Consider the following 20759-nt stretch of genomic DNA (forward strand, 5'->3'; position numbering starts at 1 on the left):
AGTGTAATTCGTTTTGGTAACCTGTTGCAAATTGGCCTTGGAATTTTGAATTATTTCAACTTAATCCCAATTAATACTTCTCTATTTTTTGCTATTTGGTTCCCTAACCTTATACTTTTCCTTGCAGCTCACTTTTAGTGTCAATTTGACCCGTAAATATCAATTTATTTGTATCTAATCGTTGTAAATATTTTATGTTCTTTTATTTTAGGTTTTTTACTTTTACTTTTATTTTATTATTTTTAATTTTTATTTTGTATTTTTTAAAATTTAATCTTGTCGCTATTGTTTAACTTTAATTTCCTTTTTTTGAAGTTATTCCAGAGTTCACCAAAGGTAAGTAATTCAGATCGAATATTTTAAATTTTAATTTTTAATTTTCACAATTAAGACAACCGATAAATTAAATTGGTACCGAAAGTGAATTACAAGGGTGTTAATCCTTCCTTGACTGTAATCGACTCCCAAATCCGATTAATTTATGGTAAAACGCAGATCAAGTAAACGGTAAGTTAAGGTATCTGGTCAATCTAATTTTAAATGATCGGTGGCGGCTCTAACACATTAAATTTAAGTCGAAATTCGATTTTGGGCCCACCAGAAGGACGGTTATGACACCTCCAACTATAGGATGTTACTTTGTTAAGTTCATTAACTATTAAAATTTACAAAATTATCACCTAACTATTCATATGTTCCAAACTGTCAGTTTCAGTAGAGGTTAGATTAACTACCCTTTATATTTATAAAAAAAATCAGCGGAAAATTGCATACTTTTGACAGATACTAGGTAAAGGGTTAGTTCCATCTAACTTAAACAATTTTTTTTATTTGTTTTGGGTTCAGAATTCACTCAAATTTGTGAAACCAATAGTGGTAGAAGGTGAGACAAAGTTGAAGGGTATCTCAGCAGAAGAGTGCTCGAAAATCATGCTTTGGCGTCTTCAGTTTCCCATTGGAGTTGTGCCAACAGATTCTGTCGAAACATCCTCATTGTTTGATGTAATTAATCAAAGATTAATAAAATAAAATGAGATTTAAAAAGTGGAAAAATGTATTGCTGAGAGATTTCAACCTATATATAGGACATGATACTAACCATTTCTCATGTTTTTCTTCTCTTTAATTAGTGTTAATAACATTTCCATTATTGAATTATATAAATTTTTGTAATAATTTTTAATGGAATTGATGTCTTATGGAGTAGTTTTAATCGTAAATCATATAAAGACAGATCCACCAAATTACTTTATTAGAAAGCAATTAAACAACTTATATACATTAGCTTAATATGTGCTTATGTTTTGCAATATTTCTACAAAAACACTTGTATGCATGATTTGTTATGACAAAGTCACGTTTAGAGTTTAGATTCCGCATTTTTGAAACTTAAAATGGATTATATTAATGGAAAGCTTATAGCACTGGAGTTTCAAAATGTGCAAACAAGAGTAATGAATTGCTCAAATAAGGGTAATGAATTGCTCTACATTGAAGTAAATATAATATTCCCATGGTTAATTCAGTAACCCAGATTCTTTTCTTTACCCAAAATAAAGAAAAACCCAAGCTTGAATCTGGTAAGTTTATGAAAAACCCAATATTTATTTCCCTTTTCTGGGGAAAACCAAAAGGAATCTGAGAAAGAACAAGAACAAAGAAAAGACCCACAATTGGAAAATGGGAATTGTTGAACTTCCAAGACCGATGATTCGAATTCAATTGCATTAAAACACTAAAGTAAACAAAGAGAGAAGAATGAGTTCATGAAATTGAACGGAAATCAATTTACCTAAATGAAAATCAACGAAGAAATCCAAATTCACCCATTTCTCTTGAGAAATAGAGAGAGTTGGAATGTCGTTCTTCAATGTTTTCAATATACAAATTGTCAAACTTCCCTTTATATGGCAGAATGTATCTACTAGTTGAAATAGCCATGGGGCTTAAAATAGAAGGGGTTAAAATAATGATGATGATGATGATGATGATGATGATGATGATGATGATGATGATGATGATGATGATGATGATGATGATGATGATGATGATGATGATGATGATGAGGAGGAGGAGGAGGAGGAGGAGGAGGAGGAGGAGGAGGAGGAGAAGTTAACGGGGTGACCAAAATGCAAGCGCCCCAAAAGTTTGGGGACTATTTATACATTTTACCCTAAAAATATGACAGATGACATTTTTAATGGGTTAACGACCAAACTTAATAGTCCGTCATGGCTAGACTCATTTTGAGTTACGAAATGAAACGCTAGGCACCAAAGTGAAAGAAATAAACGTTAGGCACTAAACTGGAAAAAAGGATAAAGGTTGATCACCTTTTGTATATTTAAGACTAATTTTTATAGTCCAAATGGGAATGTGAGTAAGTTGTTATGACATGGGAGCATAAATACTTCAGTGCTTAAAAAATTCTATAGTAATACCACATTTTTTGTAGATTAACTCTCAAAGAGTTAGATTCAATCCCTAGAATAGGTCGTTGCATTTCTGTGATACGAAATAATTTTTGGGTGCGAGAAAATTTGTTAACAACATTCCATTTGTTGCTGCAACATTTTTCTGTAGATATGTTACTAATCTTGGGTGATAAACATGGTTGTTTTTCATCCAAGTAAGAGTTTGTCCCCCGAGCTTGAAAAAGCTTGCCCAAACAAAAATATGTGCTTTTAACTAAAGCAGTTACTGGTAAATGATGCTCCCCCTTTAAGGTTGATTTGATAGTCTCAGTTAAGTTGGTTGTCATATGTCCATATCAATATCCACCATCATATGCACTTGTCCTTATTTCTTTGTTGATGGCTCTGATGTAATTGTATCATTCCTCTTTTTTTCCTTACAACTCTTGAAGCATAAACTCAAGCCTTTGAGGTAAGAGTTTGTAACCTAAGCCATATGTACTAGTTAGTGTGATCTAGACATAAATAAAATGAAAATGATTGAGAAACAATTTTGAAAAAAAAGTAACATACTCAAGCGTATAATTAATTGACATTCATCATTCTTCTTATATTTTCCATGATAGTTTGCAGTAGTATGTTGGATACAGAGACGATGTTGGACATATGGGGATTTCCACATTAGACCCAAAGAGTCCATTGTTACTTTGATCCTAGATTATAGTCTAAAATTATGCAAATGTATTCCCTGGTGATAACATGTAACCGTAGATTTTTCAGGAAAAAAGCCTAACTATGTATCTTATCCTTCAACAAGGGCAAAAACCACAAGAAGAATGTTACAATTACTCTCTTGGACAACTGCCAATAATAAAACTTGCTTGTATTTTCCATACAAGAATGTTACATCAATTTGGACCTCGAGTTTACAATATTTCACCACATTAATGCACTGTGGGTAAGTCCAAAGAACGCGGTAGAGTGACATCGATCTCGAAGCACTTTATCATTTTCATATACATGGCGCGTTTTGAACTCAACTATTTTCTTAGGATTCAGTCTTTCCATTACTTTAAACCAAATGGGTAGCATGTTGTAAGATGAATTAGACGGGATATTACGATATAGATTGTTCATGGAGTCTCAATAGAGATCGTAAGAAGTTGTTGATAAATGCATCCCCATTGAACTTGATGGCATGCCACCACGAGGTAGATTTTCCATTAATGATGTGAAATCATTATAAATTATTTGAGCTGGGCTGTCAACTTGATCAACTAACCCATAATGAGAGCATAATAATATAACACGAACTTCACAAACCTTAACAAATGTGGCATATATTTCTATAATAACTTGTGAATTTTCCATCTGATCTTCAACCATCATGGAAACATCATCATCTTCAAGGAGATCAAATCTTGTATATGTCAATGGAATAAGTTCAGTAGGAAATCTGTATTGAAGTAAAGATAGTCTTCTGGTACTTCCAACATGAACTTTTAAGGAACTTTTTGTGATTAACTCCTCAAGATTGATGTTTCTCTTGAAGGTTAAGGGGATATAATGATCTGATTCAAAAACAACTCCCTTTTCAGATTGTCAAATTTTGTCATCATAATAAACAACAACAAAAATGTGACCCATTTTGAGAGTTTAAAAGTTTGAGAATGTTAGATTTTAAGAGTTTCAGAGAATAAAAGTTTGGTAGTTTGAGAGTATGAGTTTTGGAGTATTAAAATGAATAGATGCAAATATGATGTTCCTAGTCAGGGCACTATTTATGTCAATCATGCATTATGTTTGATGGGATAAGACACTATGATATGACAGAGATTCTCTGAAAAAGAAAAAACGCTTATTGTGGAAGGAGCCTTTCCTTTTAGCCAGATTTATTTGCATATTTCAGTCAATTATATGTAGATATAATGTTCCCATTTGAGGCACTACTCACGTTAATCTCATTTATGTTTGGTGGGATAAAACATTATGACATGGAAGAGATTTTCTAAAAATGGCAAAAGTTTTTCTTGTGCAACGAGCCTTTCTTTTTTGTTAGATTTATCTACATACTTCAATCAATTATATGAAAATATGATGTTCTTAGTTGGGGCACTATTCATGTCAATCATGCCTTATGTTTGATGGGATAAGACACATGACATGGTAGAAATTCTCTAGAAAAGTAAAAAACGCTTCTTGTGGAACGAGCCTTTCTTTTTTGTTAGATTTATATGGTAGATATATCGTGTTCCTTTTCATAAAACAAGTCTTTCCTTCTTGAGAAGTACTTCAATTGTATGTAGATATATCATGTTCCTTTTCGAGGAACTAACTATATATATGAAGGTTATCAAGTGGTCCTCAATAATTTTCAACTTCATATCTATCCTTTTCATTCTAATCTACGAAAAACAACTCCCACGTAGTTCAATGGCAGTTAAATAATCATTATCTTATCTCTGAAATAATATAATAGTTGAGATTTTACATTGCGTTGCTGCTAATTCTATTGAGGATTTTCTGAACCTTCATTTAACTTGCTGAGAATTTTGCTTAGCTTCAAATTATAGATTTATATTTACAAATGTTCGACTTTATAGTTATGCTTTGAGATCTTTGGATTGTTCTGAATGAATGCTCTTACAAAAGGCTTATATTTCAAAAAATACGGTTGGTTGTCCAATGTTGAAGTTGGTTGTAATATTTTAAAGCGAGCCTCTACAATGGGTGTCATTGAAGCAACTTATGTATTAGGTATACCATTGCTTCACATAAAAGGACAGTTGAAAGAAGAATATCAAGTGTTATACACTCTTCACCTAATACATCTAATGATGAAGCAAAAAAGAGCTTTTGCATTATAGAAACATCACTATCTCTTCTATCTCTCAAATTATGTTAGTTTCGTACATTGAAAGGATTCCAGAAACATTTTGCTCATGTGATGACATGTCTAAATGTTGCTTTTATTGTTTCTAGAATCATGAAAGTAATATTGTAATAGGTTTTATTCTTAGTAGGACTACTTAAATTAAAGTTGAGATTGTAATAAATTTAACCATAAACATTACATTTAGGACATAAAAACAACAAACTATAAATATTATATTAAGTACATAAAAACAACAAACTTAACACATTACATTAAGGACATACACATACCACTATTCTTTATTATGTTTTAATACTCATAATCAGTAGACTCACCATAAGTAATATTAAGTTCTTCAATTATCAATGTTTTTTCTTGTTGTCATTCACATATAAATTGGAACCATGGTTTCGGGTCTCCATCATCTACCTCTGTTTCTTCATCATTTTTCTTAGTTGGTGGGATACTCAAGCTAGAAGCAATATCCTCAACCATATGAACAAGGTCGAGATCTGCAAACTCTACAAACAAATCGGATATAGAATGATAATAGTATGTCTCAATCATACCAGCAAGATCGATATCATCACTTAGATGAAACCTTGTGCATGATAGTGGCAATTTATAATATAATACATATATTCTTCTATTGCTTCCGAGTTGAACCTTTCTTTCTATTATCAACTTCAACTCGTCAAGTTGAATATTGCTTTAAAAGATATGCTTAAAGATTTGCAATCATAATAAACCGTTGCAAGAATGGTTTATATGTTAGCAAAAAACTCAAACTTTGGAAGTGAAAGACTTAATTTTTTTATATTTTTTATTTCAACTGACTAAAATAACTTTCACCTGACACATATTTATATATACTTAGGGTTTATTTCTTACGATCAAGATTTTAGTTCTAATATAATCCTAATTCATTTAAACAAAAAAAACCCAAAACCATTTTTAGACCATTTTACTCTAAAAAAACTAACCATTTTAACATTAAAAAACCTTAACCCTAAACCACTTTAACCCAAAAACCCTAAATCAATGGTTTAATTCAAAGGTGTCCCCTGAAATGAGTCTTCTTCCATGGCGTCAATAGAGCAAAACCCCATGGAAGGCGTGCCCATACAACGTGACTTCCCTCCACATCAACATGGTGCATTTCGTGAAACACGCCTATCCCTCTTATTGTTAGAAAGGGTGCTACTCCGGTAAATATTGGGGAAAAGATATCAAATAAATATATATTTTTTATTTTTAGGGTATTTTTAGATCAAAATACCTCATTTGCTGCCATCATTCATAAATAATAAAATTTTCAAAGTTGAACTTATGATATTTAATGTTGGAGAAATTCTCAATCCTATGTGTGACCTCAATTATTTTTCCATTAACATCCTCAGACTGAGACTTAGTATCATTCAATGCTTTCAAAATTTCAAAGTAAATTATATCATTAACCACTTAACTATTTAGTCCTTTTATTTTAATCATCGATCTTTTAATTTTGTCAATCAGACTACCTAAATATTTAATTGTTCTCAGTCAAGTCATTACCAATTAACAATTATACTGACATGATAGTTAAAAAATTAGCATAATTATACATCTAATCCTTAATATTTTTATATTCTATCAATTTGATCCTAATTTAAATTTAATTTAATAAATTAATCATTCAGTCATGATCAAACATGTGTCAACACATTACACATGATCATGAAACATATTAGAGGCACATGTTACTACCTTATTTGAAAGCTTTTTTTTTATAAATTTTAATTTATTTAATTAAATAAATTTTTATCCAATCCAACAATGAAACATATCACCACACGATTGTAGGAAAAATAATTTACAAATATAAAGTTAAGAGTTTAAGAAAATTCAAACATGGGTCACAGGGACGGAACACAATAATATATATTGATACTATAATTAATTTCAGAAAAAAGAAAAAGGAAAGAAAAATGAAAATGATGAGATTCGAACATCAGCCAAATAAAAAATTTAAAAGTACTTAACAATTGAAGAAAATTTTATATTTGGATAATAGTTGGATATATTTTATATATTTTTAAATATTAGTTGATTTAAGATTAAAAAAATAAATTTAAAATTTGTATATTTTTAAACGAAATTTAATATTTCTATTATCACATGTGTAATTTAATGATTATATATAATCTTAAATAGAGTCTTTTTAATATAATTAATAATATTATTTGTTATTAAAAATAAAATTTACAAAAAATATAGATGTTTCATATATTTAAATATATAAATGTATTTTTATTTGTACATTTAAATATAAAAATACTTTTATATAAATATACTTTTATTCATACATTTAAATATTTTTATTAATATATAAATAAATTTGAAATACTAATTTATACAAGAAAAATAAAATATACAGAAAATATAAATTCAATTATTTATATTTTCTATCTATTTAACACCCTCATAATGATGTGAGTGATATGATCTGATCCGAGCACATTAGGGTCACCATAGCGACCCACAATCAAAATCCATGAAAAAATAATTTTTTTTGTTAAAACGTGTAAAATCATAAAACAATTTATATATAAAATACAAGTTCAGAAAACAATTCATATATTACAAACAGAATTAGAATCATACAAGTTTCAGACTCAGTATTTATATATAAAAAAATCAAATGTGACCTACATGCCCCCTGATTACACATTGTATCATACTCTGCAAGCAAAGCCGAAAAAACTCCCAAAACTGAAGTTGATAGATGCACTGGATCGATTCTTTTAACCTGAAATGGTGAGTAAATAGTGAGATTTGGGAAGCTCGGTAATACATAACTACCAGATGAATGCAATAGACTATCGGGTATAAGGTAAAGCATAAATTCCTTAGTAGGACAATCATCATTAGATTCTAGCGGTAAATTTAGATTCCATTAACTAAGTATTCAGTCACAAACTGGAATTTATGGTCTGAAGGAAGTATTTAGAGAGAGATAGATTCAGAAGATTGAATTAGGGACTCTAGTGTGTTCCAACAAAACAGAGAAATGTGCACAAATACTTTAAAAACATTAGTAGTTTAAAACAAAATTTAAAACCACAATAATACCCTTAACCGAACATCAATATGTAGTTCCCAGAACTGCATCCATAAGGACTTACACTAGGCCCATTGGGCATAGGTGCCAACCTAAGGGAGGACATTGGGTCCATAAGGTCTTACCCTAGCCAAAACGTAGGTGCCCACCTGAGGGGTGTGCACTCAGGCCCATAAGGACTTACCCAATCCACACAACAAATGAGCCACCCTAAGAGAGTACATTAGGGTCCATAAGGTCTTACCACTAAGACCATTGGGCCCAGGAGCCCACCCAAGGGTTGCCTTAGGTCCATAAAGAATTATTAGCTTGATCAGTGTTGAACCTGCATGAGTTTTTACTAGCTTGATCAGAGTTGAACCTACATACTCCAAAATCCTACTCATACAGTATCTCAATAATGGTTTATATAGTAAACAGTAGATTCCATGATCCATAAATCATGAACGATTATATTTTCCAATGAAAACAGGTAACCAAAGAATACATATCATGTAGCCATAGTTCATAAACAATAAATCAATACATCAGTAAATTCGTACTTTTAGAAAATTACATTTTAAAACATGTATAACAATTATATGGAACATAAGGAACACACTAGAGAATCTAGTTATTTTCCGGAGGTGCTTAGTATTTATCAGGTAGGGAGCCACAAAATTTCTACAAACTGATTGAATTTTATAAATGAATCCTTATAAAAAGGGGCTTGATAGCTAGCATATTCATTAGTCATTCAGGAAGTGATTTATCAAGATCATGGTATTAAGATATATCAACAAGGTATTTAGGAATTGTTGTATCAAAATTATTTAGGATTTAGACATTCCTCAAGTTCTTCTCTCAATCAGGATTATAAGGGCATTTTAGTTATTTGATTCCTGAAAAATTTTATAAATCAGTTTAATAAGGCTATGCACCGATTTATAGAATTCCATTTTTCTAGCATCTTAACAGATTTCCAATTCCAATCACATTGTATAAATCCCAGCAAAGGCAATACTTATCAAGTATTTAGGTAGAGAAAACTTCACGAATGTTTATTTCTTAAAATTGACTGCAGTGTAGAACTGAACTGATCACCTTCAAAACCATCTTTAGGTTGATCATGAGGATACAAACAGGTGTTTAAGCGGTATTTAATTACTTCTCATATTGTAACAATATTAGGGATGATCAACCAACTTAGGTCATACTTTATAAACCTCAAGGGTGTTACCGCATTTAAAGCTTCACCGGTATCTTTAGAAGTTATCCAAGGCATTTGCTCAATCCAAGTCATGAGTGTATTTAGGTCATTTTGGTATCGAGGTTGATTTATTCATTTCAGAGCTTGAGTGTATTTAGTCATTCCAGGGCTTGAAGGTATTTTAGGTTATTTTACACTTCAGGGGTATTTTGGTTATTTTACGGTTCAAGGGTATTTATGTCATTTCCTTCAGTCTAGTCTTTCTATTTAATTCAATTTCTCCAAACAGTTCAAACATAAGTAGTAGTTTTTTTATGTTTTTATGCTTTAGGTGTTTGTTGATAAATCACTAATTTTAGGTCTTGTACCTTCTCAGATGTTAAGATATAATTGTCAGTGACTTTTCAAACAGATCAATAATTTAACAGGTGAATCAGTAGTTTATCGGATTAAATACAAATTCTTATGGTACTTTCACTATCAGGGTCAGTTCGGACCATTTTTACCTCATAGGGGTAATTTGTAATTTCTTAACCAGGTGATTTCGGTATTAAAACCTTTAACGAGAATAATTACAATTTAAATATTCTGAGGTCGATTGCATTATCAGTTAATCACTGAACCTGAAATTATTTCTTATCAGTTTCTAGTATCTTATACTCGTAATTTGAGTCTTATTCAGTTTAATTACTTTACATCGCATTCAGATCGAGTTTAGAAATATTAACTACAGACATTTAACCAAACATATTCATCCATGCATTAACTAATACCAACATGTTCCATAAAGTATACCTAAGGTAGTAATGTATTACATCAATTTTTGAGCCACATCGGTTAACCAATTAAACTCCATTTGATCATCCTCGAACTTAAATTCCACGTTCCATAATGTCTCGGATACATGGCAAAACCAATTACATTAGAAACAAAACTTAAAGGTGAATATTCGTATTGAATCATAATATTAAATATCGAAAAACAACTTACCGAGTTCAAATTTGGCAAAACTAACTTCGAATTTAGACTCATAAAGTCAAAGTCAACGGGCAGGTCGTAGATCAAAGGCAAGGTTAACGGGAAGGTCAAAGTCAACGGTTCGGGTCAAGGTCAATGGGTCAAACTGATTTGGGTTGACACGATTGGGTCAAACAAACCCGGTCTAGACTGGGATGGGCCAGTTTGGTCCATATGGATCGTTTCTAGAAGACTTCCATGGCTGAAAGAGAGCCCAACGCGTACGTGGTGGCACGTGGCTACGGTAACGGGGTCGGGGTGATCAACTGATTGCTCCACGATCTTCCAATCAACATTACAACACCATTTAAGCCACTAATCAACCAAAAACCACCACAAAAATTGATTAAAAGCGTTTAGAAACTTACCCACGACAGATAACGAGAACAATGATGGTGGACGACGAACCCAATCAAGTTTTGGGTGCACGACGATGAAGAGTTCGGCTGTGGTGGTGGTGAGGTGCCACAATTTCATATTCGGCCAAAAAACATGTTTAACTGAGGCTGATGAGGGGTTTTGATGGAGCTTTAAATGCCCTTCCACGATAAATGATGATCGTTTAGCGTCGGTGGTTGGCTGGGGTTTCGTTGCGGTGACCTGGTGCTTCGATTGGAGGTGGTGGTGACCTGCACTACCGGCAGAAGCAAGGTTGGTCGATGGAGGACGGCGGCGAGAAAACTTGATCGGGGGGTTCTGGGAACTTGTTTCATGAATTGGGGGGTGTTTTGGTTAAGGGAAATGGGTTCTAACCCAACCGAATTATAGTGGCTAGGGCATGAGCACCCATGACCCTAGGGTTATAAGTTTAAGTCCCCTCATCCACTAGTTTTTTATTTTTAATGTTAGGAGAGTTATGGGAAAATTACAAAGATATTCAAACTTGGCCCAAATTTTGTTAGAATTATCCAATTTGGTCCCTTAATTAAATTAAATATTTTAAATAAATTAAATATATTTTACCTTAGAAATTTGGGTGTAACAATCCATTTTATATTTAATAAAATATAAAATTATTAATTAAATTAAAAGTTAAATATATATATATATATATATATATATATATATAATATTAAATTATAAATGTAAAAAAGAAATATTAAATTTAATTTAAAATAGGTGGCATTAAGTATAATATATATATATATATATATATATATATATATATAAATTATTTGATATAAATGGTGAGAATTGCTTATTGCTTAGGGTTTGTGTCATCCATCTTTGTGGCCTAAGTTCAAGTCCACCCAAACACTTTCATTTAACTTTCTTTGTAAATTGTTTTTTCTCGGATGCTAATGTAGCTAACGACACATGTCATATGGTATGGTATGTTGACACATGTTAAATCCTGATTGAATGATTATTTATTAAATTAAGACAAAATTTATAGAATATATAGATATTAAGGACTAATTGTATAATTATGCCAATTTTTTAACTTCCAACTCAGTATTTCCGTCAACAATTAACAATTAATGACTTGATTGAGAACAATTAAATAGTTTAATAATCTGATTAACAAAATTGAAAGATTGATGATTAAAGTAAAATGATTAACGATTAATGACTTGATTGAGAACAATTAAATAGTTAGATAATTTGATTAACAAAATTGAAAGATTGATGATTAAAGTAAAATGATTAAATAATTAAATGATCAATGATATAATTTACCCAAATTTTAATTATACATGAAGGTTTGGTTCAATGGTTTGTGTGCTTAGATTCCCCCAATGCAAATGTTTTGATCCTCTCCCCCTATATTTCATTCTAACTTGTTTTTTTTCATAATATTTTTCTTCATAACAAGTCATCACGTTGAAAGAAAAATATTTTATGAAATAAATTTTATCATTTGATTGGATGAGAAATATTATTCCTTCTGTTTCTCTAAATATGTTTCTTCTGTTTTTCGAAATGTCTAATTTAAAATGTCCTATTAGAAAAACAACAAATAACAATACTTATATTTTCTTTTTTTCTCCTTTTGTCTCACTCTTTTACACCTATCAAAACAAATATAGCAATCACATTTTAAGGACAATTTTATCATTTCCCTTGGTCAAATATATCTTCTAAAACTATGTGCATAATCAATATAAGACAAATTATCGGACGAAGGGAGTACATGACACATATCACCATATGACTAGATGATTAGATTTAATGAATTAAATTAAAATGAGACTAAACTGATAGAATCTGTAAGTATTGAGAATTAATGTGTAATCTTACCATTTTTATTAATTGTCACATCATCTTCTCTGTTAGATATTAGAGTAAACTATATCACTAACCACCTTATTATTTCTGAAATTTTGTCAATCAGGTCATTCAACTATTTAAATGTATTCAATCAAGCCACTTGCCATTAACATTTAATAGAAAAGATGACATGACAGTTAAAAACTTTTTATAATTACACATTTGATCACTTTTACTTACATATTCTATCAATTTGGTCCAAATTTTAATAATTAAAATAAATTTTAATCTTTAAATCAGATCATATCATGTGTTACTAATACTAAGTATCATAACACATGTCATCATTCGATTGAAGGATTAAATTTATTTTAATTTAAAGGTTTATTTCTATTAATCAAAAGATGACATGTATCACCTTCTAGTGAAAGTAGACTATATATATATATATATATATATATATATATATATATATATATATATATATATATATATATATATATATATATATATATATATATATATATATTAGTTTAAACTTAAATTCTTAATAATTATATAACTTCAATTCATATATTAAATTAAATTAACATTTTAACATTAAAAATATAAATTTTTGGGTAAACTACATGGGTCACCACCTAATTATTCCCCTTTTCCACTTTGATCATCGATATTTTGATTTAATCAATCAGACCGTCAATTATTTAAATGTTTCAATCGAGCCATTTTCTGTTGATTTTCTACAGATGAGGTGACGTGACTGTTAGGATATATTTGCTTATTTGGTCTTCAATATTTATGCATTTTATCAATTTGGTCATAATTTAATTTCCAATTAAATGGTGACACGTGATATTATTTGGTTGGAGAATATTTTCATAATTATTTATTTAATCTAATGATTTTTCATCCAATAAGGTGGTGACAGGTGACCCTATTAAAGAGAGAAAATAAATAGGAAAGTCTGTACCTGGAAGGGATGAACCTAGTACATTCAAATTACCAAGTAAAACTTGAATCGATCCACCTGGCCACAAAACATTTTATATCTTACCCCAATTAACGACAGAAAATGAATTGAAATGATATAACAAAGGGACTCAAACCCAAGAATGTAAAAATAGATGAACCAACCATAACCATTAAGCCAGGTCACATACTTTGATAAAACTTTTAGTAAGTTTTGTATATTCATTTTTTTGTTAATTTAAGATTATATATATTTATTAATTATAATTTAATATTTATTAAGAATTATTTATTCTATTAAATTATATTATTCCATTCCATTATTATAATTTAATATTATATATATTTATTAAGAATTATTTTTTCTATTAGATTATACTGATGATTTATATATTAAAAATTAAGAATTATTTCTTTTATTAAATTATATTATTTTAGTAAATTATAATTTATTATATATATATGAAATAATATTTATTTCTAATTAATAAATATATAATATTAAATTATAATTAATAAATATATATAATATTAAATTAAAAAAGTGAATATATAAAATATACTAAATATTTTCTCTAAGTATGTGATTTGGCTTAATGGTTATGGTTGGTTCATCCATTCTAACATTCTTCCGTTCAAATCCCTTTGTTATCATTTTCACTTCATTTTTATGTCATTAAGTAGGATAAGTGTTAGCTCTTACGAACAACCGAAATAAGCCAAGAGGGGGTGAATTAGCCTTTTAAGAAATTTATGGAAGCAACCGAAAAATAATTTTTTTTGCACAACCATTTAGAGTGGTTCGACTTTCTAAACCAAAGTCCACATCCACTAGGACCACTACCTTAGCATCCACGCTAAGGATTTCTCAAATCTACTAGATTTGCTAACCTTTGAGGACAAGGTGTAATCTTACAATGACATATAAGGTTTATACCCTAAAGTCTTGCTTAAACTCTTTTCACGAGAGGATTTACAAATAGAGCAAACAAAGAGAAAATCTCAGAAGGCAAATATGTTTGCACAAATTAAGCACTCACCCAATACACACTTGAGAAAAATAAACAATGAAGCTCAAAAGGGTGTTTACAACAAAGAATTTGACAAAGTAAGCACAAAACAATACTTTGATGTTAGTAGGTTAGTTCAATATGATTCTTGTTGACCTTGGGAAGTTTTGACCTTCAATTTATACATTCTCCATTAATTCTAGCCGTTAGGAGTTGTTGGGATCATTATAGTTGTTACCTACAACCGAAAATAACATTTAATGCACAAGGATCAATCCTTTTGTGAGAGGGACTGATTCTTTTTCAAATAATTTTGATCGTTGCAATAAAGGGATCAATCATTTTCATCAAGGGGTTGATTGTTTTGCTCGAGGGATCGATATTTTGGTACAAGGGATCGATCCAAAAGTTCCAAGAATCCAAGGGATCGAACCTTTTTCAAGGGGATCAATCTTTGGTCAAAGAAATTAATCCTTTTGCTACGGGATTGATCCTTTGAGCCAGAAATGCTTGAAAACTTGACTTTAAAGTGCGAAAATGATCGAGTATGCTTTTGAAAAGGTTTAACTAAGTTGGAAAACATTTAAAACATATTTTTCAAGTTAATTTGGACTTTGAATTATTTTTGATAGATTTTTGATAAATTCAATTAAGTCCAAAATCAATTTTACAATTTATCGTTATATCAAAATCTTAGTTCAACATCTCCCCCTTTTTGATATGACAAAACTCTTTGAAAAATAATAAAAGGATTTATGAATTTATAAAAATAATTAGCTCCAATTTTAATTTGAAATTTTAATATGAAAAATTATTTTTAATTTTACACTTACTTCTTCCCCTTTTTTGTTATATAAAAATAATTCACAATGTTATTACAATATAACAAGGAGATAAAGTAATTAAAAGCAAGCTAGAATCAAAGATAAGTATATTAATGTACCAAAAGCATAAATATCCCAAAATATCAAATGCATATAAGTTCAAATATCCAACACAAAAATCATCAAATATTAAATAAACATAGGTTCATAATACCAAACACCCAAAGTCAAATATCTAAATATAGCAAAGTCTAAAAATCCAATAATGAAAATGATATGATATGCATGCATGAACTAAGATGGTGATGAATGAGGGAATGAAAATCCATCAAGCTTACATTGGATCACTCGAACCTACTCGATCATACGAGCCTCAATAGCATCCTAACGAACCTCGATCACATCAAATCGAGAGTCGACATGGGCTCAGAAATAATCAAAAGAATAAAGCATCCTCTCCTCAAAACCTCGAGAAAAAAAATTCACGGGAGGTGTCGGGTCTACACGAGTCACTCTCTTATAAGCCTCCTCTACATAATATTTTCCATCGGGATCATCATCCATATACTCTCCATGGCGACTATGAACCTAACACATGGATCCCTCGAGGTCCTCCATATAACTGATCTTGTCGTCGTTCCTAGACTAATGATCCTCTCATCGAAAGGGAATATGCTAATCTCGTGTGAAGTTTTGCCATCGAGAAGCTCAAACAAGTGATTAAGATACATCCCATATACTAGGTGTGGTCGAGCTTTAGACTTGATCATACTCACAATGTCGTTGAAGGTCATGCTAGCGAGTTGGAGCTTGTGACCTTGTTGGATGCAAAACATCCACCAATAGTCACTCTCGCAGACGGTGGAAAATTTTGTGCCACGAGAACAAATGCAATGAGAGACAATAAGATGAAGCAAACAATCGTTAAGGGAGAAAATGGTGGCTCTAATGTTTAGAAGGCACATATAGGAAGAAAATGGGCCTTTTTCATTGTCATCCCCGGTAAGAAAAAGGTCAAAAGATTAGGCGATGAAGTCAACGATAATGGTGACGGTCTAACCCATAAGATACAAGACAATGGTTAGATAGATGGTGCCATAACAAGAAGCGGATGAAACATGAGCATTTAAGTAAAGATCTTGAACCAAAAAAAGGGCAAGTAGGGCCATAAAGGTTTATAAACCTAAAAAGTATCATATCTTTTAAGTTTTGTTCGTAAGAAAAATCCAATTTTCCTAAAAATTTAAATTGATTTTCGAGTTTTCTTAGTAGGACGATACTCAAAGAACGATTCAAAACACTCACAAGCTTTGGAGTTTTGAAAACATTGGTTAATCCAAGAATCAATTGGAGTGTTGCTTGTGGATTGTTCCTTTTATTGTTTTTATTTTTGGCCTTTTGATTTTTTTTGAAGAGAAAGTGTTTTTAAACCAAAAAGAATATTTAAAGATTCTCAAAAATGATTTAGGAAGAATTTAAACTAAAATTTTTCATAGAAAATGGTGTAAGGCCAAATAGTTTTGAAGGTGATTTTTGGTTGGGAACTTTTATCGAACACTTTTTAGGTGTAGGATAAAATTTGAGATTTTTGAAAAAATTAGGTTATGGGTAATGCTCCATGCAAAAGAATAAGTGATAAACAATTTAAAATTTGTTCTTTACCACGTAATTCAACCCAATTTTTGAATTTAAAAAAAATTGAAAAGTAGGGTTTTGAAAACTTCATACCCAAATGTGATAATACCTACAAATTGACGCAATGATTCATTGAAAGGACTGAAGAGGATTGATTTTCACATAAAACCCAATTGAAAATGATTAGGGTTGAAGGATTTTGAAGAAATTTGAGATTAGGAGTGTTTTGGGTAATTTTGGATCCAAATAAGGCTTGAAATGTGCATAAACAAGCTTAAAACAATCTTTTCCCACCCATTTGGCTTGAAGGGATCGATCATTCACATAAAGGGGTCGATCCTTTTGAAAAATGGATCAGTCTGTTTTGCAAAGAGATGGATCCTTTTCTCAAATGGATCGATCATTTTCCTGGAAAATCGTATTTTTATTTTGATGACTAAATTGAATAACACAAGACTCAAATTTAATGCAACCTAAGTCATATTATTGATAGAGAATTAGTTTTAATGACTTAGAGGATATTAAATGTGCATGAATCATCAAAATATATAAATTTTTATTATTGGTCAATTTATTCCACAATTCGCACAAATCAAGTCACACAAACATACAATGGCTCTAAAGATCCTAAACATGCATTTTTCAATTTTTGATACATTTAATTATACAATTCTCAAAATCAACATATATGATCAATATAAAGCATGAAGAACATGATTTCACAACAACATTAAAATATTGCAAAATTTAAGGCCAAAATCATCATCATAAACATATAAGGCCATAAAATTGCAACTCATGCAATAATAACTCCCCCTAACTAATTACAATTAAGTATTATATGGGGACACACAATTATGCATATAAACATTTTTAAATCATACAAAGCATAAAATTTCATGAAAAATAAAAACTTTTTACCACTAGAATAAAGGTTGATTTGTTAGGCCTCCCTTTCTTCAAGTTCCATTGCTTAGTATGTTTTAGAGCCTCCAAATAGCTTGACATTGTTCTTCATTGCTCCAACACATCTATAAGAGACACTTACTTGATTTTTGGTACCCAATTGCTTTGGGTCCTTGATTGTTAGTTTCAATACCTCTATTTCCCTTAGGAAACCATACTTGTCTTATTTTATAAAATTTTCTTTTCAATATAGGACAAGTATTAGAATTATAACCACGATAATGACAATGTGAACATTCTGAAATTATTGAATTTGATGAATTATTAGAAATATTTTTTTTGTTAAGCTTAATTTTTAAATTAAAAATTTTGTTTTTCAAAATTTTCATTTTTCAATTTTGAATGCTTCAAATCCTTTTTCAAAATTTCATATTTTCTTTCAAAATCCAATTTAATTTTCAAAAGAGAATCATTTTTGTTTTTAAATTTATATTTTTTTTTATATTTGGAATCCATGGTCTAAAATTCCAAAATCAATTCATCATAATCATTTTGTAACTCATCAAAAGAATATGAATTTAATTCATTTAAGTTAGAAGATACCTTTGAATCTTCTTGGATGGCCTTAAGGCAAAGGTTTACTACTTCACCTTCTTCATCATTGATGATGTCCTCATCACTCTAAGTAGCAACAAAAGCCGTCTTTGGCTTACTTGATTCCTTATTCTTTAATTGGGGACAATAATACTTTACATGTCCTAGTGTTTGGCAATTATAGCATATGATAGGATCATTCTTCTTCTTTGATTCATGATTCATTTCTTTTTCTTTGGATGATATAAATCGCTTGAATCTCTTAAAGAGCTTGGCTAACTCTTCATCTTCATCTATCTCTTCACTTGAGCCTTGATTACTCTTACTGATGAACTTGAATACAATTCCTACCTCCTTATTTTTCTTGATCTTCTCTTCTTCTTTCCTTTTCTTTTAGAGTATCACCTCATGAGTGAGTAATGATCGATGAGCTCATTGAGGGTGTACAACTCCAAATCATTGGCTTCTTCGATGGCAGTTGCTTTTCCTTACCAAGATGTAGGCAAGGAGGCAAGCATCTTTCTCACTACTTATTCATTAGGATAGACCTACTCAAAGTTCTTCAACTCATTGATTATTGAAGTGAACCGATCAGACATCGTCTTTATGTCTCCATTAGGCTTTATTTTGAAGTTCTCGTAGTTAAGAGTAAGAATGTCAATCTTGGACTTCTTGACTTAGCTAGTTCCAACTTGTCTCGTATCTCCTTAGAATTATAGCATGAAGATACTCTATTATATTCATCCAGGCCAAGTGCACAAAAGATAATATGCATGGCTTTAGCGTTGAGTTGGGCAAGCTTCTTACCTTCATTGGTCCACTCCGACTAGTTTCTTGAAGGGTTAGGAGAACCATCGATGATTGCATCCTAAACATCAAGATTGGTAGCTTGAATGAACAAACTAATCCTATTCTTCCAATATGAGTAGTTGGCACCAATAAAATAAGGAGGCTTCGAGATGGAGTAAGAGTCCTCGAGGTAGTATGAGCGAAAGTCAAAGTCATCTTCTCAATTGAGACATGAATTAAAAGAACACTTCTAGGATCTTCACAAGGTTGTTAAACCATTGATTGTGACCTACTACGATACCAATTTTTAACTCTTATGAACAACTGAAATAAGCACTCACCCAATATACACTTGAGCAAAATAAATAATGTAGCTCACGAGTGTGTTTACAATAAAAAATTTGACAAATTAAGCACAAAATAATACTTTGATGTTGATAGGTTGGTTCAATATGATTCTTGTTGACCTTGGGAAGTTATGACCTTTAATTTATATATTCTCCATTAATTCTGGCCGTTGGGGATCATTATAGTTGTTACCTACAACTAAAAATAGCATTTAATGCACAAGGATCGATCTTTTGGTGAAAGAGATAGATTTTTTCAAATAATTTGACCATTTCAAGAAAGGGATCGATCATTTCATCGAGGGAACAATCTTGTTCATTCATAATTTGACTGGTACAAGAAAGAGATCGGTCATTTTCATCGAGGGATTGATTCTTTTGTACAAATGATCGATCCAAAAGTTTCTAGAATCCAAGGGATCGGTCCAAAAGTTTTTGGAATCCAAAGGATCAATCTTTCTTTTTCAAATGGATCAATCCTTTGAGCAAAAAATGTTTGGAAACTCGACTTTAATGCGAGAAAATGATCGAGTATGTTTTTGGAAAGGTTTGACTAAGTTGGAAAACATTTAAATATATTTTTGAAGTTAATTTGGACTTTGAATTATTTTTTATAATTTTTTTATAAATTCAATTAAGTCCAAAATAAATCTTGTAATTTATTGTTATATCAAAATCTTGATTCAACAATAAGTTATATAAAACATGTTGTAATATAATTCTAAGTTGGAGGCTAGGCAGAATGGTTAAATGTTGTTTGATACCAATGATATAGCAGGTTTGATTCCTTCCAAGTGCATCGATTCCTTTATTTTCTCTCTTTAATAGGGTGGTGACATGTATCATCGCCTTATTGAATAAAAATCATTAGATTAA

General features: G+C 30.6%; 1 long non-coding RNA gene across 1 annotated transcript; it reads left to right on the forward strand.

Moving 5' to 3' along the window:
• The first annotated feature begins 840 nt into the window (after positions 1-840).
• Positions 841-19815, forward strand: LOC120208930. Its single transcript, XR_005524363.1, has 3 exons — positions 841-1054; positions 7546-7547; positions 19803-19815. It is a non-coding gene; the product is annotated as an uncharacterized LOC120208930 (long non-coding RNA).
• Positions 19816-20759: the final 944 nt, after the last annotated feature.

Source organism: Hibiscus syriacus, unplaced genomic scaffold (assembly GCF_006381635.1).
Source record: "Hibiscus syriacus cultivar Baekdansim isolate YM2019G1 unplaced genomic scaffold, ASM638163v2 tig00017808_pilon, whole genome shotgun sequence".
Classification (NCBI taxonomy): Eukaryota; Viridiplantae; Streptophyta; class Magnoliopsida; order Malvales; family Malvaceae; genus Hibiscus; species Hibiscus syriacus.